Raw genomic sequence first — 23,551 nt, 5'->3', positions numbered from 1 at the left:
GTTTATGGGACATGTGTCATTATTTATGTTTGTGGAAATGTGCATTAAAATTAAAATAAAGATGCTGGTGTCTGACGTTACTGACTTCCCAATTGTGTGGCTTCTGGTGTGGCCTTCACAATTCAATTTTCAATTCAATTTTATTTGCACAGCGACAAATCACAACAATATAAAGTCGCCTCAAGGCGCTTTATATTGTAAGGCAGACCCTACAATAATACTTACAGAGAAAAAGCCCAACAATCATATGACTCCCTATGAGTGAGCAGTCTGGAGACAGTGGGAAGGAAAAACTCCCTTTTAACAGGAAGAAACCTCCAGCAGAACCAGGCTCAGGGAGGGGCGGGGCCATCTGCTGCGACTGGTTGGGATGAGAGAAGGAAGACAGGATAAAGACACGCTGTGGAAGAGAGACAGAGGTTAATAACAGGTATGATTCAGTGCAGAGAGCTGCATTAACACACAGTGAGTAGGAAAGGTGACTGAAGAAGAAATACGCATTGCATCATGGGAATCCCTCAGCCACATACACCTGTTGCACTACACAACAAATGCAAGCATGTCAGTTTTATTCATTTTATGCTCATCTTCATCATCAACTTTGTAAGTATCTGAGTGATTGGATGAAGCGGTTTGATGACGTAACACGCTATTTTAGTTTAAAATGCTTATAATGTTATGATAAATGGTAGTTTTGTTGTTACTTTTACAATATTATCCATCCTTCAGTTTCAGCGAACATGACAGTTAGCAGTGTAATAATTCCTCTGTGATAAAGAAAAATTAGCTTGTTTTCTTTTTGTGTGGGAGCTTGCACAGTGTTTCAACTTTACAGCCTTTTAATATGAAAGTCCTGTCAGTACACTTCCTTTTTACATCATTTCACACTTGCCCCGTGAAGGGCAACAGTCTGACGTCTGCTTAGCCAGGAAAGCTTCAGCTTGTTTCTTTCCGCACATCTTCCTCTTCACTGTCGGTGGCTCATAGACATGTTAACAAGCATGGACGTATCAAAACTTTGCTTGATTTTGCTGTTACCACTAGCTGTGTCCCATGATGCTGAAGGTAATACAAGGAAACTATTTTCATTATGCATTATTAATATTTTTAAATTTATAACCTCCTTGCTTTTAGTTTAAACTAAACACATTATTATGGGATTAAAAAGATGGTTTAACATTCACAAAATATAGAAACTAAAGTCCTCTCTGACACAGGCTGAATCTTGTATTTACCGTATTTTGCTGTCCCTGTTTACAGAGACTGTTGTGAAGACAGTCAGGAGAGAACACGATGTCACTCGGATTTGCAACAAGGAAAGTCAGACTACTATTGTTTTGATTATCTGTAAGATCAAAAGACAGAGGGACACAGGAGGAGAGTGTCATCTGCTGTATCGACACGGAGAGAACGTTACTCAGGAATGTGACCCCAGGTTCTCAATAACAAAAGAAAATCAGACTGCCTTTCTGGAGCTGACCAGTTTAACACCAGCTGATAGTGGGAACTTCACCTGTGAGTGTACAAACACTGAAGGGACATATATTGTCCATATCAGTGTCACTGTGGAAGGTAAATGCATTTTGGTTTCTTTATCTGACACAGTTATTCAGCACTGTGTTAGCATTGTATTGACCTGCTTATGTGTTTTTTATTCTTGTAATTTGTTCATTTCTTTTCTTCTTATTTTCACTTACAGCAGTTTAAATACTCTCACTGACTCATTTATCAGGTACATCTTTGAACCGAGTTGGACCACCTTCAGCCATCAAACATGTCTTCATTTTTTGTGGCACAACAAGGCGCTAAAAACATTCCTCAAAGATTCTCAAGACATATTGAAATTACATCATCACACAGTTGCTGCAGATTCGTCAGCTGCTCTTACTTGAAGCAAACTTTCTGTTCCACCACATCCCAAAGGTGCTCTGCTGGATTGAGATCTGGTGACTGCGCAGGCCGTACATGATTTGAGCGCCGTGACATGGTGTGGTATCCTGCTGGAAGCAGCCATCAGACGATGGGTATTTTTTGGGCATAAAGACATGAATGTGGTCAGCAACAACCTTCAGGCAGGCTGTGGTGTTTAAATGATGCTCAGTGGTCACTACAGGGTCCAAAGTTTGCAAAGAAAATCCTTCACAGAGCATTACACCACCAGCAGTCTGAACTGTTAGAAATCAACTCATCGGGCAAGGCATCGTTTTTTTAGTCTTCTGTTGTCCAGACTTGCAAACTGTAGCCTCAGCTTGCTGTTGTTAGAGGACAGCAGTGATATCCAGTGTGGTCCGCTCTGCCTCAAGGTTTGATGTGTAAACAGCATTTTTACCCAGAGAATCACAGCTCACTGGATATTTTCTATTTTTCAGACCATTGTCTGTGAACAGAGATGATTGTGTGTGAAAATCCCAGCAGATCAGCAGTTTGTGAAGCACTGGGACCAGTAACATGTGCCATGTTGCTCTGTTTGAGCATTGATTTGCTGACATTTTATTATTTTATTAACCTTTATTTAACCAGGAAGATGAAGCTGACATGTGATTGACAAATGAAATGAACACTGAAATATTTGTGTTACACCCTGAACAAGTATACCTCATAAAGTGGCCAGTGAATGTATATAAGCAGTTGGACCAATTTCAGTTCATAGTAATATTCAGAAAAGATGCAAAAGAAGAAGAAGAAGACAAAAGAAAAGAGCACAGTGACAATATTTAAAGCTCTGTGGTTATAAAACTGGGGTTTCATTACTTCACTCAGAGTTTCAGTAGACGTAAACTGTGTTTGATTTGTGTTTTGATTTCCAGGAAATGAAAGTAAATGATTTTACTGACAAATGCATCTTTTCAATGATTTAGACACAAACGAGGCCCACACTTCAGCAGACAAATCTTTTTCCGTTTATCTGCCCGGTGTTGTGATCATCTTTATAACTGGAGTTATCGTGGGATTTATCTACTGGAGGAAAAGTAATGGGTGAGACTATTTTTGCTGCAGTAATTCAAAGATGATATAGATGTAGAGAAAGTAAAAGGAAACATCGCATTTCAATAAATGAGAATTCGGTGTATGTTAAACATCATGTCTAGAATGAACACTTTTTATCCTTCCAAAAATAATTATCATTATTAAGAGAGAAGATAATATAAATGTAGATGTTCTTACTTGATTTTTCTCTGTTTGAATGTGAATAGTGTTACACTAATGCTGACATCCTTTCTTATCAACGTGGCTGCTTAAGGTCAGGAACATCTGGAGTGTCTGTACCTGAAAATCCCAACGGTTTGGTGAGCAATTTATTGCTACGATCTACAGCAGCTAGTTAAAAGTTTGCCAGTAAACATAAAACATGTACATTTATGTTTTAGGATGTTAACTACTTATATAGATAATTACAGATTAGTGTTATAATACTATTAGTGCCAACTTCAGTGTCCTTTATTTTGTGAAGAAGCTCTTACAGAAATGAGCAGAAACATTAAATAATCCAGGCAACAGATGGAGAGATTTAAAGATCAATAGAGTGTGTGGGTAGACCGGGTTGAACTTGATTAATACCTAAAATATTTCACTTTTCTAAAGGATGATGATGAGCCAGATCAGCCCTATACAAACCTTCAGCAGCCATCGAGTGATTCCTACCAGACTCTCATCTCAGTGAACCATCAACACGACAACAAGACACGCTCAGCAAGAAGCACAGGAACTGTGGGAGTGGATAATAAAGCTCTATGAAACATTTTAAAGTATATAAAACTTTAGGTGACATACTAATATAATAATATTCATATATTATAATAAACGTCCATCTTTTCACACTGGATAGTTGTTTCCCAGTAATGGAGACCATTCAGTCATAATACTCCAACTCAGGCTCTCAGATTTAATACAATACAAACACAATAAACTGTGGCAAACATGACTCTTTGTATCAGACTAGTTTTGTTTTTGAACAAACATCTCATCATAATTTGAACACAATGTCCATCCAGATAAACAGAGAGATCAGTCTGGCTTAAACAATGTTGGTGGTTTACCTTCTACTGTCCTTCCACTTTTATGCACTTCTATTTTAGACATAGTGAAAGTTTCAGTGTAGACACAAGAGGTGAAATAAGGAGGGTGCAAGTCTTCCTGCTTTCACTATAGTCTACCTCACACTGTCAGCCACAGTTACTGCCTCACCAGCATGACTGCACGGAAACTCTGCTTTCTCCTGCTTCTGCTTGTGGTTTTTAGCAGTGAAGGTAAATATATATAATTTAAAAAGAAAAGCTGTAAAGCCAGGTGTTTAAGAAGAAAGCTTTAGTTAGGTTAGTGAAATAATATATGTGATTGATTTTCCCACAACAACAAATATATAGAAACTATAATCCCGATTTTGTTTCATTTTAACTGGAACAATTTATAGAGACTCTTGTGAAGACAATTGGAAAGAAACCCGATTCCACTCAAATATGCAGCAAAACAACTCTGAATATTACTGTGATGATACTGTGTGAGATCAGCACAGAGAGGAGCCGAGGAGAACAGCGTCGTCTGCTCTATCGTTACGACCGAGGCTTTATTCATGGCTGTGACTCCAGGTTCACACTGATCAAAGAAAATGAGACTGTGTTTCTCCACCTGCTCAACTTAACATCTGAAGACAGTGGGAACTACACCTGTGAGTGTGGATTTCGTGGTGGATTGTATGTTCTCCATCTCAGTGTGACTGTGAGAGGTAAAAACATTTTCTATTTAGACCCACACCGCAGATTCAAGGTGGATGTTTGGAACTGCGTTAACACTTTCTTTTCTGTCATACATGGTTTGAGGTCGTCATTCCCGCCTGCAGCGGATTAATGAAAGGTTTCAGTCAGGAGATGAACATCTGGAATGTTTTTAAGCTCTTCTTCTGGCTAATTTGTTTAAAATTTCATTATAAAACTGCTCCAATCACAACTTTGTTGTTATTTCATCAGTGAAGTGTTTGAATGATGCAATTGTAACTCTAATGTAATGAAAAGATAAACATGTTTTCCACTTTAATATAACAGGCTAATGCAAATTTCGTGACTTTTCATGTTTTCAAAATGAAGTTTTTTTGTGTGTGTGTGGCAACATTCAACAGACGATGGAGATTCTTCTGGCATGAAGTTCATGGCTACAGTTCCCATCATTTCTGCTGCTGCTTCACTCATCAGTGTGGCTGTGATAACCTGTGGTTACAGCCTGAGGAGAAATCCTCGCAGGTGAAAACTTTTACTGACGCACTTAAACTCATGAAATGACCCTTTGAAATCACTTGAGCACATTACTGCATACAGCAGCCACTGTGGTGTTCAAAGTATCTCATAGGTTCTTTTAAAACACCACACATTAGTTGTAGACATAGCTAGTCTTGTTTGTGAGGTATTTTTCACCCCATGACCTCTGATGTTTTTATCCTAACAGAGAAAACAGATCAGGTCTAACTAACTTAACAGGATCTGAAACTCGCCAGATGTTTGTCAGTTTTCCATAGTTCTGTTTTACACTTAATTGTGCCGAGGCTGCAGTGCATTATGTCTGTGTTTTAAGCTGCACTTTAATTAAATGTAAATGACAGTGTAAATTGTTGTTTAGGACAAAGAGGACCGCTACATGAGCCTTCATCGGCAAAACATCGATGTCTACCAAACTATCTCCTCCGGTCGCCTTCATCATGATGCTGAGGCCGCTGCATGTCACAGTCATGTACAATAATAATCAGAGATGGAGTTTTTACCCTGACTACGTGATCTATAAAACTATGATGCTAGACATGCTATCTATAAAAGACACTGACATTTTAACTTGCCAGCATCATGTGTACTGTTAGTTTGTTTTGCATTGAAAAAAGAGAAAAATATTAACGTCCAGTAAAACTTGTAATGATGTTGTGAATGAATTGCCTTAATTCATGGCTTTTAACACCATTTAATTTCTGTTTTTTATCTGGTTTGAACGTTGAAAATCCTGCCACTTGGCTCTGTGGCCTCTGCCACCATTATGGTTTTTGCTATACTGGTCCACTTGATAGTCATATTTGATTCTGATTTTACTTTATTTTGAGTCATTAGAATCAGAACGGGGGTCAGGAAAGAAGAAAAAAGATAAGCTGGGGAGAAAGTTAACAGAAGAAGAGGGAAAAATAGAGAAGAAGAGAAATAGATGGAGAGGAAGAGAGAAAACATACTGAAAATCTATTTCATCTGCTGAAAAACACAAGGAAAAACCAACACAGTGGGGAACCCACAGCAACAACCAATAATATGCAGTAAGTAGGCTAGTAAGTAGTAGTAAATAATAGATATTAAATGTTACTGAGCAGTAAATGGGCCCAGAGGGCCGAGACCTGAGGGCACCCCACCCGCAGCACAGGCCCAACAGAGCCAGGGGGCCGGGCCCCACCGAGCAGCCGCCCAGAGTGAGCCACTAAACACAGAGAACCACTAATGCACTGTGGGTGGGGGCACCAGCTACTGGCAGGAAGTGTGGTGGGGGGAAATAATACGTGACTATTTTTATGTGGAGTGGAATTAAACTGCCATAGAATATGCTTGTGGTGGATTTGACTCAACACAAGCGTATTGTCAAAGTGTTCTTTGGCATGCATCGAGACAGTTTCTCAGATACTGAAGTGACTTGAGCAGAGCCAGTTAAAGCCTACTGTGCTTGAGTGGGCAGCTCAAGTTTCCACGTGGAAGGTTTAGTGAGACAAAGACAGGAAGTTAAAGCTGCTGACTAATAATCTGCAGGTTCCTGATTTGAGTCTCTGTTAAGAGGATGGTGTCTCTGAGATAATTGCTTTTGTGCATCGATAAATAAACAGGGAAATAAATGAATAGAAAAAAGCATCCGAGCGGATGTGCACCGACGGTGTGCCCACTGGTCTTAAAGTGCCTTTGTGCCCCTTACCATTTATGGAGGTCCCATTTGGGCACATTGGCATGGACCTATAGTGTACATGGATGTTGCTTTGTATTAGTTCTGGTATATTATACAACACAATAACATGATGCAGTGCTGCTGTGCACCATTTCTGCAAAGAGTGTGGTGCAAGCAAGGAAGATAAGATAACTCTTGCACAGTCATACCTAGTACAATAATACAACAAAATTGGAAACTGTCCCACCATAACACAATCATTTAGATACAATATTGGACTTTGTTTACATGTAACTGCACAAATAGAATTTAGAAATGTAATTATTGACAAGAGTGAACAACCACTTATAATGTAATCTACAGCTGTGACCAAACAGCTAGATAGAGAATCAGAAGTGTTGTGTTTTCTACAAAGTTTGCTGTTTCAGTGAGAGTCATATGTCATATCATTTCAAACAGTGGCGATCCAGAAATGTTGTACAAACGAGTAAGACTAACTATAGACTTTAGCCAAAGTTGTTAAGTTAGCTAAAGAGTTGGGATTGTGTGTAAGGCATAAATAAACCTAAAATGCAATGTTTTGGACGTTCTTTGGCACATTTCCCTACTGTAGGGGTCTCTGCAAGCATACGGGGCTCTGAGAGGGAACAAGATGACAACGAGGAATTCTACTGGAAACAGTCGATCATGTCTGTCAAAGCTGAATTCAGGGCAAACTAGGCTAAATTAGTGTTTTTAGCTAACAGCTACAGTAAGCATAAAAGTGACTGTTGGGCTATTATTTGTTAACAGGGGCGATTTTAGCCCATTTTTGGGGTGCTTTGGTTCATTTTTGGGGTGCTTTGGTTCATTTTTGGGGTGCTTTGGTTCATTTTTGGGGTGCTTTGGTTCATTTTTGGGGTGCTTTGGTTCATTTTTGGGGTGCTTCAGCACTTACTTACTTTTTTTTGACAATATTTCCTGTTTGTGTGACACACTACTAAAAATATAAAAGGCAGAACTTGGTTGAGAGGTAACATTTTAACAACAAAAGTATCCATAATATTTTTTAATATTTTGTAATAATTTATTTGTAATAATTTATTCTGTTTCAGGAGTGTTTTTATGTATCTGTATTATATTATACAAACACATTAAAAGTGAATCTCTGTCCAAAATATGCACTCAGTTTACTTCTTACTCACTGTGAGCATCATTCATTATTCTCCTCCAGTAATTAAGGTTAGGATATGTATTTTTTTTATTCCAATCCATTCTTCTTTGGCAGCATTTAAATAACCTTGATCAGAATTGATGGTTTTGTTACAGACTTTTCAAAAAAGTGTTTTGCTTTTCTTTCACAAATGTGGGATTAAATTGTTAAAAAGTACAAAACAGTGATGTCATGTTTTGTGACGAGGATCCAGGCACAGAGAGACTTGATGGATTTAATAATCTTTTGATTTAATAAAGAAATTTGCAGACTTGCACAGAGATGGTAAAATTATGATGACTGATAAAGGAGGCGAAGACAACATGAGGACAGGGAGGATGCAGGGACCGACAGAGACGGGGAAGAAGTCTCATTGTGACGAGTAAAGTGTATCTTGGCTGGCTGGGCAGCTCTCTGGGTGCTCAGCCCCCCGAAGCTCTGATCCTAGAATCCTCCCTGAATTGTGTTAATACAGTATGTCAACATGAAAGCATAACTGTACAGGGTGGGCCAGTTATATGGATACACCGTAATAACATAGGAATGGTTGGTGATGTTAAAGTCCTGTTTGTGGCACATTAATATATGTGAGGGGGCAAACTCCTCAAGTTCGGTGGTGACCATGATGACCATTTAGAAGTCGGCCATCTGATACCAAATGATACCAAACAAGGCAAAGTAAATAATTTTTAAAGGTAAATGTAGAGGAAACATCAAAAGTTGTCACGGCTGGGGCAGCAGTCGTGTGGTGGAGTGAATGAGGACCAAGATGCAGACGGCGGTGGAGATGCGAGTGGAGATTTATTTACAGTGAAAATAACAAAGGTGAGGGAAGAAGCGAACATCAACCTAAACTGGGAAGAACTAACAGACAAAGCAGAAAACATGAGGGCAGCAGGGAAACACAGAGATGACACGAAGAAGGAAGAGAGACGTGGAGAAACACCGATGGACACGGAGACTTTTCACCTGTTCCTTTTGTTTGAAGTGGCCGAACTTGGCCACAGTAGGACGTGGTCTCCCGGTCGCAGCCCGCATGGGGCCGATGCGATGCACTCTATCAAAGGCGATGTTCTTCACCGTGTCCTCCAGCAGCTTCAGGTGGGTTTTGATGAAGTTTTTGCACTCTGAGCCTTCTTCATCACAAGATCCTGGAAGCACTGATCAATGTAATCTTGGAGAGCCTCTAAACTCTCCCCGTTGTTCTCCAGGGTGTTGGAGATGATTTAGACAAATGTTGTTAGTTAGAAGACTATTGATAAGTGTATTTGGTAATACTGAAGCTTAAAGGAATTTGTTCAATTCTAAACTACCATTCACTTTAATTTTCCGCCAAAATCTCCGGCGTCTGACGTCAGTTACAACATGAGTCGCTTACCTCTGACACTCTGAAGTCACATTGAGTTTTCCTCACTGACTGTTTTAGACAGTATTGTGGGAGCAACACAAAAAGCAGCTTCAGCTGGAAACACACAGTTTAGTGTCTTTGCTGCTCGCTTTAAGTCACAATAAACAGGAAACTCATTGTGTCTCATGTCAGAATCACTCATATACAGGACAGGAAGAGGCGGAGCTTATTTCCTGCAGGGAGAGGTTAGCAGTCTGTGTCTTTCTCATTTCTGACTCCTAAAGAGCTGAAAAACACAGGCTGTTATTGGTTTGATTTGATTTGATTGATTTTTATTGATTAGCATTCAAATATCTCAGTGAAGACAGAACAAAGATCTACCACAAAGAAAGCATGAGACAAGGCTAATCAAAAGGTATTGGCTGAAGCATTTGCTTATTACGCCAACCCTTTTAACAAAAGATCTTTTTGCATGCAGCTCCTGTACACAGGGCTCGAAGCAAATAATAAAACAAAGCAAAAACAAAACAAACAAACAAACAAAAACAACTTTCCACCTTAGATAAGTAACGACATCAATATATATATTTTTCTAATACTCTATTTTTAAACATATTTTTAAACAAGGAAAATGAATTACACCTTTTTAAATCACTGTCAGAACTATTCCACAGGTTAACTCCTCTAACAGAAACACATCTCTGCTTTATGTTTGTCCTTATTAGAAATCTGTTCCCCTTAAGTCATATTGACTCTCTCTGACTTTGAACAGCTTCTGAGTACTGGGGCAAAGCAAGTTATTTTGTGCTTTATACATTATCTGTGCCATTTTATATTCAACTAAATCATAAAATTGCAGGGTATTCAGATTAACAAACAAAATGTTAGTTGGTTCTATATAGTTTAATTGGTTTATAATTCTTATAGCTCTTTTTTGTAACTTGAAAATATGAAGAGTGTTTGTTTTATATGCATTACCCCATATCTCCAGACAGTAAGTCATATATGGAAGCAACAGAGTACAATAAAGTGTGTGTGTATAATGATTTTTTGTTCAGGACATGCTTTGTTTTATAGAGAATAGCAATGGTTTTTGACATTTTTGTTTTCACGTGGTTTATATGAGACTTCCAACTCAGCTTATCATCAATCATCACTCCAAGAAATTTATTTTCGTTCACTCTTTCAATTTCAATTCCATTAACCCTGATTTTAGATACATTTTTCATTTGTCTAGTGCCAAAAATAATCAATTTTGTTTTCTTTATATTTAACGATAACTTATTTACATCAAACCAGTTTTTTAATATATTTAACTCCTTTTCCGCTGTAGTCAGAAGCTGTTCTAGGTTTTTACCTGAGCAGTACAGAGTGGTATCATCAGCAAACAATACACATTTTAACAGTTTGGAAACACTACATATGTCATTTATATATAATATAAATAATTTAGGGCCCAGCACAGAGCCCTGAGGAACACCACAAGTTACCTTCAACTGCTTAGATTTTACATTATTGAATTCGACATATTGATATCTTTCATCCAGGTAACTTTTCATCCACTTGTATGCTATCCCTCTTATGCCATATCTCTCTAGTTTATTCATTAATATAGAATGATCGATTGTATCAAATGCCTTTTTTAAGTCTATAAAAACACCAACAATATATTCCTTATTATCTATAGCATTAGATATCCCTTCAACAAGTTCCATCACTGCCATCGAAGTGGACCTTTTCACTCTAAAGCCATATTAGTTATCACTTAGGAGATTATGCTTCTCAATATATTTATCAAGTCTATTAACAAATAACTTTTCTAAAATTTTTGAGAACTGTGGGAGTAGTGATATTGGCCTGTAATTGGTAAACTGACATCTCTCTCCGTTTTTATGGATTGGAATAACTTTTGCTATTTTCATTTGTGAGGGAAACACACCAGTTTGAAAGGACAGATTACAAATGTATGCGAAAGGTTGCACTATATATTCTATAATACTTTTAACTAATATCATGTCAATACCAAAACAGTCAGTGGACTTTTTATTTTTAAATGTCTTCACAATGTTAATTATTTCATTGGGGAATAAATCACGCCTGAGCTCTACCCACTTCGAGTCCAGAGAGTTTTATTCCCACAGCGCTGGAAAGAGAAGCTGACCAGGGGTTACATTGGTGCCGTGAGCCGTCAATCGAGTGTTTGGACGGTGGACTCCTCTCAGCAACGTGGGCCAGTTTCAGCGCTGCACGTTTGATTCATTGTTGTTCTTTCTGACACATTTAAAAAAAAAAAAAAAAAAAAGGAGCATATATAGCATTTTTGTTCTATTCTAGTTGTTGTGATGGACATCACAGAGGAGGGATCGAGTACTCCTAATGTTGTTGGTAGGGGTAGGGGGTTGTTATGTTCCCCTTTGCGTTTGCGTTATGACACTCCTGTTAGTGGGCGTGGTTTTGTTAGGGGGGATAGTCAGGGGATCCCAGGGCCCCAGTCCAGTGAAGGGGTTGTTGTCCCCCCCCCTAGCCCTGTGTCACACACGTCTCAGAACAACAGTTCACCTTCTCCTAACCCAGATACTATTGCCACGGAGATTGTGAGTCAGATGGGGGATGTGATCCAACTGGTTGGTCAGAGAGTAGCGCAGAGTATCTTAACCCAGCTCAGCCCGTCTGCTAGTACCCCCTTACCTGCACCCACGGCCACACCTTTCCATGCTGTGTCATCTACATCTGCTGTTGATGCTGCGCCGGTGCAGTTTGTGTCCCACAGGAAGCTTAAGGACCCACCATGCTTCAGAGGGGATGGTTCTGATCTCATTTCTGTGAGAGAGTGGGAGGATCTGATGAGAGCCTTTATAAAGCTGGGGAGTCTGAGACCTGAAGAACAGGCTGAGGAGATTCTTGTTCATTTGAGAGGCAAGGCTAAGGATGTGGTCCAGGTTGGCATTAGAAACAGTGTCGTAGATGTCACACGTGATCCTGAGGCTATTTTTGGAATCCTGAGGAGACACTTTGACTCTGCTCAGTGCTCACCTCTTCCACTGGCAGACTTCTACACCACTCTCCCAGAGAAAGGCGAAAGTGCATTCGATTACTGGCTTAGGCTGCACCGTGCTGTTGATCTTGCTGTTGAGCGCCTGAAGGAACGAGGACAGGCATTGGGTAGCCCCAGCACTGAGGTCACCCGAATGTTCATCAAAAACTGTCCCTCCCCTGAGCTTGCCATGATCTTTAGATCAAAGACAATTGATAAATGGACAGCCAATGAGGTCCAGGAAATCCTGTGTGAGTCCCACTCTGGAGGAACGTTGATGTCACGGCGACGGATGGCCGGTACTGAATAGGACTCAGGTGCAGAAACCCAGAGCGGAGACAGTAGATGATTTAACAGTTTATTACGGTTAAGTGCAAGGGGGAAAAAAAGGGAAACGTGGCAAAGACAGAAAATGACGAGACGTGGAGCCTTGGTGTGGCGTGCCCAGGGGAACGTGGCTAGGGCGAGGGAACGAGGCCTGAGAAGTGGAACGGAGCTGAGTGGGGAACAGTCACACTGAGGGGAGAGGATATAGGAGGTAGGCAGGTAGTGAAGGCAGCTCAGAAGTGGCCAGTATAAGAGCAGCAATTCTTACTTGCAGTTAGGGACCTGGAGTGTTTGAGAGGGGGATGATGAAGATCCAGGGGAGGCTGAGTGGCGTGGAAAGGCTGACCTGAGATCCAGGGCTCCAGATGGAGTGTGATGGCAGGAGGGCAGGCAGGTGAGGCACAGAGGGATTTCCAAAATGATCACTAGGTATCCCGAGTCAGGAGGTGGAGTGAGCCAGGGTGGGTACAGCAACTGTAGTACAAAAGAGTCTTTGTTAGTAAGATAAATCACAGCGAGAATTTGAAACACAAGACCTGTTACCAACATGGGTTGATGACGAACTGGCAGTGAGTGAACATCGATGTGTGGTTTAAATCCCTCTGGCTTGATAGCCTGCAATAGGCTCCAGGTGTGCAGGAGCTGGAGTTGGCCCTGCCCAGGGGCGGATCCCAGGTCAGTTCAGGAGCCTAATGGAAACTCCAGCCACCCACCGTAGACCATGACAGTACCCCCCCCTCAAGGGACGCCACCCGGCGGCCGACCGGTCCCCAGCCCGCGACGTGACCTGAAAAAATCAGAGACAAGAGCAGGATCAAGGATAAACGAGCGAGGAACCCAGGCACGTTCCTCAGGCCCATACCCCTCCCAGTCCACCAAAAACTGGCGACCCCGACCACGGCGACGGACGTCAACGATCCGCTGAACCGTATAGGCCGGATGACCATCGATGAGCCGGGCGGGCGGAGGGGGGTCGGAAGGCGGGCACAGCACACTGGACAGCACAGGCCTGACTTGGGAAACATGAAAAACCGGGTGAATCCGCAGACTGGGAGGAAGCTCGAGCTTCACAGCAGAGGGCGAGATGACCGAGTGGATGACATACGGCCCAATAAACCGAGGAGCCAGCTTGCGGGAGGAAACTTTAAGGGGAACATCCTTAGCCGACAGCCACACCTTCTGTCCTGGAGCGTACCGAGGAGCTGGCGACCGTAGACGATCTGCATAGCGGCAGTGGCGGGCAGCAGCTTTCTTCAGTGCCTCCTGGGTCCGAGTCCAGACGCGGCGGCAGCGCTGGAGATGGTGCTGGACGGAAGGCACAGCCAAATCAGCCTCGTCCTCAGGGAAGAGGGGAGGCTGATAGCCCAGGGACGCTTCAAATGGAGAGAGACCAGTGGATGCGGAAACATGAGAATTGTGCGCATACTCCACCCATGGGAGATGTGCTGACCAGGTAGCCGGGTTATGGGAAACCATGCAGCGGAGCATGGACTCCAGCTCTTGGTTGAGCCTCTCAGTCTGCCCGTTGGTTTGAGGGTGGTAACCAGAACTGAGGTTGGCTCGAGCACCCAGGGCAGAGCAGAAAGATTTCCAAACCTGGGATGTAAACTGAGGTCCCCTGTCAGAAGTGACCTCGGCAGGAATCCCGTGGAGTTTGAAGACGTGGTCAACCATCAGTCTTGCAGTTTCCGTGGCAGTGGGTAGTTTCTCCAGGGCAACGAAGTGAGCTGCTTTTGAAAACCTGTCGATCACAGAGAGTATCACTGTTTTACCTGCTGACCTAGGCAGTCCAGTGACAAAGTCCAGGGAAATGTGGGACCAAGGACGAGAAGGTACGGCTAGAGGTTGTAGAAGACCGGATGGTCGCTGATTTCGGGTCTTGTTCCTGGCGCACACGTCACAGGCAGAGACGTAGTCCCGCACATCATGTTCCAGAGTTGCCCACCAGAAGTGACGACGTAGTAGTGCGATGGTGCGGCCGATTCCAGGATGGCAGGAAAACCGGGAGGTATGAGCCCACTTAATTACAGCCGAACGGGTTGCTGTGGGAATGAAGCGGCGGCCCGGAGGACCTGTGCCAGGGTCTGGTTCATCCAGTAAAGCACGCTGGATGGATTCCTCTATGTCCCAGGATAAAAACGCTACGCGGCAGGAGGCAGGAAGCACAGGAGCTGGTTCGGTGGGTTCAGCGTCTGGGTCGTAAAGACGAGACAGGGCATCAGCCTTGGCGTTCTTGGAACCTGGACGGAAAGAGATGGCAAACTTGAAGCGATCAAAGAACAGAGACCAACGGGCCTGGCGGGCGTTTAGACGCTTAGCTGTTTTGAGGTAAGTAAGGTTTTTATGATCTGTGAAGATGGTGAATGGGTGTTCAGCTCCTTCCAATAGGTGACGCCACTCTTCCAGGGCTAACTTAATAGCCAGCAACTCTCTGTCTCCTACATCATAGTTGCGTTCAGCTGACGAGAGTCGACGTGAAAAAAAGGCACATGGGTGTAACTTGGCCTTGGAACCTGAATGCTGTGAAAGGACTGCTCCGACGCCGACGTCGGACGCGTCTACCTCTAGAACAAATGGCTTGGAGTGATCTGGGTGACACAATACTGGAGCTGAAGTAAATAGGCGCTTGAGCCTACTGAATGCTACCTCAGCTTCAGGTGTCCAGATGAACTGTCTTTTGGTGGATGTGAGTGTAGTGAGAGGAGTGGCTACCTGGCTGTAGTTGCGAATAAACCTCCGGTAGAAATTGGCAAAGCCGAGGAAACGTTGTAGGTGCTTGCGTGACGTGGGCGTGGGCCACTCCAGGATCGTGCGGATCTTGGCTGGATCAGTCTTCACCTGCCCTCCTGCGAGTATATAGCCAAGAAAAGTGACAGATTGTGCATGAAACTCACATTTCTCGGCTTTGACGTAAAGTCGGTTTTCCAGGAGGCGTTGGAGGACTGCTCGGACGTGGACATGGTGTTCCTGGGGGGTCTTGGAGAAAATGAGTATGTCATCAAGATAAACAAAGACAAACTGGTTCAGGAAATCACGGAGCACGTCGTTGACCAGGTTCTGAAAGACAGCGGGGGCATTGGTTAACCCAAACGGCATGACCAAATACTCAAAATGACCTAGGGGCGTATTAAAAGCCGTTTTCCATTCGTCCCCCTCCCTGATGCGGACAAGGTGGTAGGCATTGCGGAGATCCAGTTTGGTGAATACGGTGACTTCATGGAGGGGTTCGAAGGCTGAGCTGATAAGGGGTAAAGGATATTTGTTTTTAATGGTGATGTCGTTTAACCCTCTGTAGTCTATGCATGGACGGAGTGATTTATCCTTCTTTTCCACAAAAAAGAAGCCGGCGGCCACTGGAGAGGAGGATGGGCGGATGATACCTGCAGCTAATGACTCGTGGATGTACTTTTCCATGGACTCTCTTTCTGGTCTGGAGATGTTGAATAGCCGGCTAGAGGGAAGCGGAGCACCAGGTAGAAGGTCGATAGCGCAGTCATAAGGCCTGTGGGGTGGTAAGGACGACGCTTTGTCTTTACTGAAAACTTCCTGGAGGTCATGGTACTCAGGTGGGACGAGTGTGAGGTCAACCGGATCAACGCCCGAGGTGTTAGTGTCAGGGGCACCCGGCGGTAGGGCAGACTTGAGGCAGTGGGCTAGACAAAAAGGGCTCCAACTAGCGATTTTACTTCCAGACCAGTCTATATGAGGGTTGTGTTTCTGTAGCCAGGGGTAGCCTAGGATGAGTGGTGAATCAGGAGAAGAGAAGGTGAATAAGGTAATGGCTTCATGGTGGTTTCCAGAGGTGACGAGGGTTACGGGGCCAGCCTGATGGGTTATCTGAGAGAATATTTGCTCGTTTAATGCGGTAACAGGGATGGGAGGATCGAGAGTCTTGAGTGGCAAATGAAGGCGTCTAGCGAGAGCTAAATCTATTAAATTTTGCTCTGCTCCGGAATCAACGAGAGCATGGAGGGGGTGAGAAACCTTATTTAGACACAGGGTGACTGGTAGAATTAACCGGGGTTTGGAACTGAAAGAGGATCCGCCCACCTGTATCCCCGAAATTACCGGCGGGCGGAGCCTTTTGGCCGAACCGAACACTGCGCTAACCTATGCTCCACTGAGCCACAGTAAAAACACGCGCCCGACCGAAGCCGTCGTTCTCGCTCCTCTGGTGTGAGACGAGAGCGGCCGATTAGCATAGGCTCCGGAGCGGCGTCCGTTTCCACGGAAACGGGAGCGGATGTTGACACCGGACGTGACGGTGGAGGAAGTGAAAACGTACGAGGCGCAGGTTTACGATGTTTCTGGTTCTTTTCTGCCTCCCTTTCTCTCAGGCGATTATCTATCCGAAGGGAAAGGGAGACCAAGTCTTCAAAGGATTCGGGCTCATCGCGGGAAGCGAGCTGGTCTTTGAGCTCGTCGTTTAAGGCGCGACGGAACACTCCCCGAAGGGCATGATCGGGCCAATTGGCCTCGGCGGCTGCGGTACGGAAGTCGATAATGAACTCAGCGACACTCCGGCTCCCCTGTTGCAACCCGAGCAACCTTTCATCAGAACTACCCTCCGATACTGGGTGAGTAAAGGTCTTTTTAAACTCGCACAGAAAATCATCAAACGAGCAGGTTGGGAGCGGGTGAGCCGACAGGTACGCCTCGGCCCATAACAGCGCCTTGCCCTGTAGCTTAGCCACCAGATATGCTACCCGAGCTGATTCGCTAGTAAATGAACGGGGTGAATGCGTGAACGCGAGAGAACATTTCAGTAGAAAGGCCGTACAGCGGCCCCGCTCCCCAGAGTACGGCTCGGGTTCTGGGAATGCAGCATCGCGAAACACGGAGCCCGAAGGGGTCGGAGCTGGGGAAGACTGGGGAGGTTCTGCCACGGGCGCAGGGGACGCGGAGGATGGGCCTGGAGGAGGGGAAAGAGCCGACTGAATCTCCTGCAGGGAAGCTAAGATCCTAGCCTGGGTCTCGCCTATGGCTTGACACCGGGTGTCGAGAACCTGCAACGCTTGCTCATGAGCCCCTAAAATGGCTCCCTGCTTGGAGACTGCTGCACGTACTGGGTCTGCTGAGTCCATTTGTTGGCCAGTTCGTACTGTCACGGCGACGGATGGCCGGTACTGAATAGGACTCAGGTGCAGAAACCCAGAGCGGAGACAGTAGATGATTTAACAGTTTATTACGGTTAAGTGCAAGGGGGGGAAAAAAGGGAAACGTGGCAAAGACAGAAAATGACGAGACGTGGAGCCTTGGTGTGGCGTGCCCAGGGGAACGTGGCTAGGGCGAGGGAACGAGGCCTGAGAAGTGGAACGGAGCTGAGTGGGGAACAGTCACACTGAGGGGAGAGGATATAGGAGTTAGGCAGGTAGTGAAGGCAGCTCAGAAGTGGCCAGTATAAGAGCAGCAATTCTTACTTGCAGTTAGGGACCTGGAGTGTTTGAGAGGGGGATGATGAAGATCCAGGGGAGGCTGAGTGGCGTGGAAAGGCTGACCTGAGATCCGGGGCTCCAGATGGAGTGTGATGGCAGGAGGGCAGGCAGGTGAGGCACAGAGGGATTTCCAAAATGATCACTAGGTATCCCGAGTCCGGAGGTGGAGTGAGCCAGGGTGGGTACAGCAACTGTAGTACAAAAGAGTCTTTGTTAGTAAGATAAATCACAGCGAGAATTTGAAACACAAGACCTGTTACCAACATGGGTTGATGACGAACTGGCAGTGAGTGAACATCGATGTGTGGTTTAAATCCCTCTGGCTTGATAGCCTGCAATAGGCTCCAGGTGTGCAGGAGCTGGAGTTGGCCCTGCCCAGGGGCGGATCCCAGGTCAGTTCAGGAGCCTAATGGAAACTCCAGCCACCCACCGTAGACCATGACAGTTGAACTCAAGCAGCACGACAGCCGAGAGAGTTGCAGTGAATGCGCAGCAGATATCAACAGCGTTGCCTGTCCAGCCAACAGAGAAGCACATTCAGCCACAGTCGACAGATTCAGCTACTTTGGAGCGGCTCATAGGCATGCTTGAGAAGGTTCTGCTGCAAAGATCCTTTCAGCCTGGTTTGACCACGCGGCCTAACTCCAGACGTTCCAGGATTGAGGGCCTACATGATAAGCCCTGCTCCGTCTGTCATGATATGTCTCACACAGCTTTCATGCACTGCCGAGATCACAAACTCTGTTTTCTGTGCCACTCAAATGACCACACCAGGCGTGCCTGTCCTGGATCCTCGTCGTCTTCTGCCCCTCGACGGTCGGAAAACTAGTTGATCCACATTTGAGGGAGGAAAGTGTGGATCATCTGAGTGACTCTCCCACTTGCGACAGCGATGACCTGGGATCCATGTATGAATCTCTGTGCTCCACTTCGCCACCTGGTACGACAGTTGTCTTCCAAATGACGCAAAGAATTAAGAAATCTGACAATTTGTTTTATACGACTGTGGGGACTGTGGGCGGAGTTTCACTGAGAGCCATGATCGACAGTGGCTCTATGTCGTGCTCTATTAGTGAGGCTACTGCTACGCGGCTTTTACAGTCCTGCCCTGATCTGAAGCTCGAACCAGCTAATGACATTGTTGTTGTTGGTGCTGGGGGTCACCAGTTCCAACCTAAAGCAGTTTGTGATTTGGAAGTGACTCTTTATGGTTTCAAGCTGCTCATCCCCATGCTGGTTATTCCAGGCCAAAGTGACGACATGATTATTGGCAGTAACGCTATTAAGTCGTTGATTCATGTAATGAAGAATACGGATGAGTATTGGAGGCTTGTATCTATCTCAGGTGATGTCACCAATGATGACTGTAGACAGTTTTTATCCATGCTTTCCAATGTTGAGCGTTGGCGAGGAGGGGCGGTGCCTGATAAGATTGGCACAGTGAAGTTGAGACAGCGTGTTACGCTGGAACCCTTTCAGGAACACCTTGTGTGGGGTAAATTACCTCCCTCTTCACCTCTATCAGCAGGCTGCACTGTTATTGTTGAGCCTACACAGTCTAATACTGAAGCTTAAAGGAATTTGTTGAAAGGAAGAGGCGGAGCTTATTTCCTGCAGGGAGCGGTTAGCAGTCTGTGTCTTTCTCATTTCTGACTCCTAAAGAGCTGAAAAACACAGCCTGTTATTGGCTGGCTGACACTGGGATTAATGTCCTTGAAGCCAGCAGTCTTTAATGTCCAGGTTCAGAACGGGCAGGTGAAAAACAGTCCTTTATGTCCTCTGATGTTCAATAAACTGTCCTGATTACTGAGGGAGCAGAGAAAGTGTCTCCATCACTCACCACAGCTGGATGCTCTGAAATCCTGGAATCCAGCTGTGGAGAGGAGCGCCGGCGGCGTGGACGCAGTTTAGTAATCAGGGAACGGGAGACAGGAGGGAAACACAGCTGGGACCAATTACACACACGAGACAGGAAACAGTAACACAGGACTGTCAAAGTAAAACAGGAAATATAACACAGAGTCCAAAGTAAGGAGACGTGGGACACAGTGAAGACACAGAAACAGAAACCAGAACTATAATCACAAAACAAACTCAGAAACATAAAGAGTGAATCAGCTGATTCAGTGTTTGTGACAAAAACATGGATCCTGGTTAATAACTTTTATTTGTTTGTTTCTGTATTATTTTGTGTATCGTTCTTATGAGCTGTTGTTTTGTCAGTGAAATATTATTTCATTGTTTTAAGCTTTTTGTTGACTTTGAAGTGCTTAAGTTGATATTTTTGAACATTTAATTTGTTCGATTATTGTCGAGTCGATAAAACTGTCAAACGCACAGCTGCTTCCAGCACGGCCGGAGGAGAGGTGGCCGAGCAGACGCACAACACACACAGCTCACAGGTTTGCATTTCTATATATTGCAGATGTTGCAGAAATTGAGAGTAAAGAACTCGGAGATCCAGCGCTGTCTCCTGCCCCTTATTTATACACCACAACACAACGACAGGCGTAACTCACACAAACGGGTAACATGAGGCTCAGATGCTTTGGACGTGTTCACATATACTGGACACAGAATGATGAAGATGGAGCTGCAGGAAGGAGGAAAAGAGGAAAAACACAGAAAAGATTCACAGATGTGGTGAAAAAGGACACGACAGCTTCTGTTTGTTAGTTTGGTTTTTCTTTATTTGGTAAAGATTCAGAAATAAAGAGAAGATCACATGTTTGAATATTATATTAACGTTCTGTAATTACAACAAGTTGTAAAATCTTTCCAGAGTGAGACAGAGACTGTGCAGAGACTGTAGAGGGACAGAGCAGCAGCAGAGCAGTCCAGATACACTGATGATCCTCTGTCAGATCCAGAGGGACACACAGGGCTGATGCTGGACTCTACATTGTGTCTGACAGTGGAGCTGTTCTCAGAGCAGTTCACTCTGCAGCACTGACAGTCATCTGCACTTCATTCCTCTGTCAGTCACTGCTGGATGAAGCTCTCCTCTCCACCTCCCAGTAACATGGCCCAGTCAGAGCGTCTCTACACACAAGCTGCTGCTGCTTCAACCTCTCTGGATCATCAGGACACAGCTGCTCCTCTCTCAGCACACACACCGTCCTGTTTACCATCATCACCTCCACCTGCAGAGAGAAGGAGGAAGGGCAGAGGAGATAAACGAGTGTTTCCAGAGACTCTTCATCAGCTGTCAGTCAGTGATGCAGCACATCCAGTATAAAGAGCAGCAGGGACGTCAGTGCTGGGACTGTACTAGGACTCATTGTTGCTTCACTTTTTCTAATCTTTGGATTTTTATTGAAGTTGCTGAAAATGTTTTTCCCTCCTAGTTTGAGTTTGGACTTTCATTCATTAGAAGAACCTTGGTGTGTCCACTCTGAGCTCTGTAGGAACCCCAACAACAAGCCCAACAATCCAGATGGACGGTTCCAGCTGTTAACTGGAGGAATTCCATCCAAACATCTGCTCTCACTAAATTCTTCCTCACCTACAGACTGTGTTCTTCACTGCTTTAAACTTGGAAATCAATGCAGTCATTGGTCTGCGTGCTGCTTTGTTCAGAGAGCTGATTGGCTGTTGACAGTGTTTGATCAGAGCGTGTCAGCCGTTACTATGGTGACCATAAAGGTGAGAAACAGGAAGTGTTTGTGTCCAATCCTGAAGCCTGTCACCGTTCTCCTCTCACAGCTTCACTGAGAAGCTGCAGCTTTACAGGAAACACTGGATCTTTGTTTCATACTGACTGTGTTTAGTACAATACTGCTGACAGCACCACCCACTCACTCCATCACTCTACTGACCTCAGAGTCTCCAGTCTGTAGTCTGGACTCTGCTGAAGATCAGACAGCTGCTTCACATCTGGATCCTGCAGGTTGTAGTTGGAGCTCAGGTCCAGCTCTCTCAGATGGGAGGGGTTGGACTTCAGTGCTGCTGCCAGATAATCACAGCTGATCTTTGACAAACCACAGCTCTGCAATCTGTATAAAGAATGAAAGATGTAAGTTTATTAGACAAAGAGCTTGAAATCATTCAGTGTTTCATCATCTGTTCAGAGCTGAAGAAGGTTCAGAATGTAGAAGTTTAGAAAATGGAAACTCCAAACAGCTGAAGCCAACAGGAAGCAGCTTCAAACAGGAAACTGTGCAGAGTTTCAGACTATATGTCCTGATGCAGCCAGTTGGATTTTGGAGATTTGAATCTCTGTTCTGTGACTAAGTCCTTGAATCATTTCTTCCAGTTGGTCCAACAAGACAGACTAAGTATTGGACATGTGTTGTGGCTCCATCAGGGGAGCTTCTAAATGTGATGTGATGGCCCCTCTGGGTCTGTCAGGTCACAGCACTGAAGAGAGCTCAAACTGGGCACACAGTTGTTCCAGTCTGGACCAAAGACTCTATACTGGGACTGAGGGACTGCTTTGACTGCACCCACTGGGACTTTTGAAAGGCTCATGTTCTCACTTAGATCATCGATTTCTACTGACATTTCTTTCTGGGAAAAATGGGGATTACTTTGGAAACAGGAAGTATTTTCCCCAATAAGCAGCCCTGGATTAGTAAATCACTCCAACATGTTCTCAGGCAGAAGAAGCTGTCTTGTTATGAGGGAGAGAAGAAAAAGATTGAGGCACAGAAACCTGTTGAAAGAGAGATAAAGCAGCTAAAATCAGGTGTAAAAGTAAAGCAGAGGATGAGCTGAATAAAGGACACTCAAGGCTGGCTTGGAAAGGAATGAAGTCCATGGTGGGGATGCAGAACAAGGAGCAAAGATGAATGTGATGCTGAATCAGCAGAAGACTTGGACTCATTTGATTCCAGCTTTGATATCATTGATTTCAATGAAGAGCTTTGTGATTGTAGCAAAGGGCTGGTAGCTCTGAGAGTCCCACTGATGAGGTGTTTGTGTGGAAATCTCTTAGTGGGACCAAAGAGAGAAAAAGCCCTGGTCCTGATGCTGTGGGAGGGAAATGATTGAAGTGTGCTGTGAGGAACTGACTGGGAGATTTTCACACATTTTCCAGTCCTCCTTGGAACAACAGGAAGTTCCCAGCATATGGAAACAAAGGTTAAGTGTCCTATGGCACTCAGTGATGATGGTGCTGTGGCCCCACCACCTCCACCTCTTTGTAAAGGAACTAACTGTAATCTGAAGCTTCAAATGGAACTAAGACTTCCTCCACTAGGTGGCAGTGTCTGATGAGAAAGTGTTAGTGGAGCTGGCCTGGAGTCAGAAACAGGAAGATGCAGGATTTGGGCTGAAATGGGCAAAAGTGGTTAGCACTAGTGCCTTAGAGCAAGAAGGTTGTA

General features: G+C 44.4%; 1 protein-coding gene and 1 long non-coding RNA gene across 2 annotated transcripts in view; both read right to left on the bottom strand.

Moving 5' to 3' along the window:
- The window catches only part of LOC309701482 (uncharacterized protein), a 2,150,955-nt gene that overhangs the window by 203,797 nt on the left and 1,923,607 nt on the right, over nucleotides 1-23,551 (bottom strand). The gene's annotated exons all lie outside the window — the stretch shown is intronic.
- Nucleotides 12,810-13,180, bottom strand: LOC309701579. The gene is made up of 2 exons (XR_014275139.1): nucleotides 13,061-13,180; nucleotides 12,810-12,981 (listed from the first exon to the last, which is right to left on the bottom strand). It is a non-coding gene; the product is annotated as an uncharacterized lncRNA (long non-coding RNA).

The sequence above is a fragment of the Aulonocara stuartgranti genome, assembly GCF_965226115.1.
Source record: "Aulonocara stuartgranti genome assembly, chromosome: 23".
In the NCBI taxonomy this organism is placed as follows: Eukaryota; Metazoa; Chordata; class Actinopteri; order Cichliformes; family Cichlidae; genus Aulonocara; species Aulonocara stuartgranti.
The sequence above is the reverse complement of the archived record's forward strand: the minus strand, read 5'-3'. Positions and strand labels throughout refer to the sequence as shown.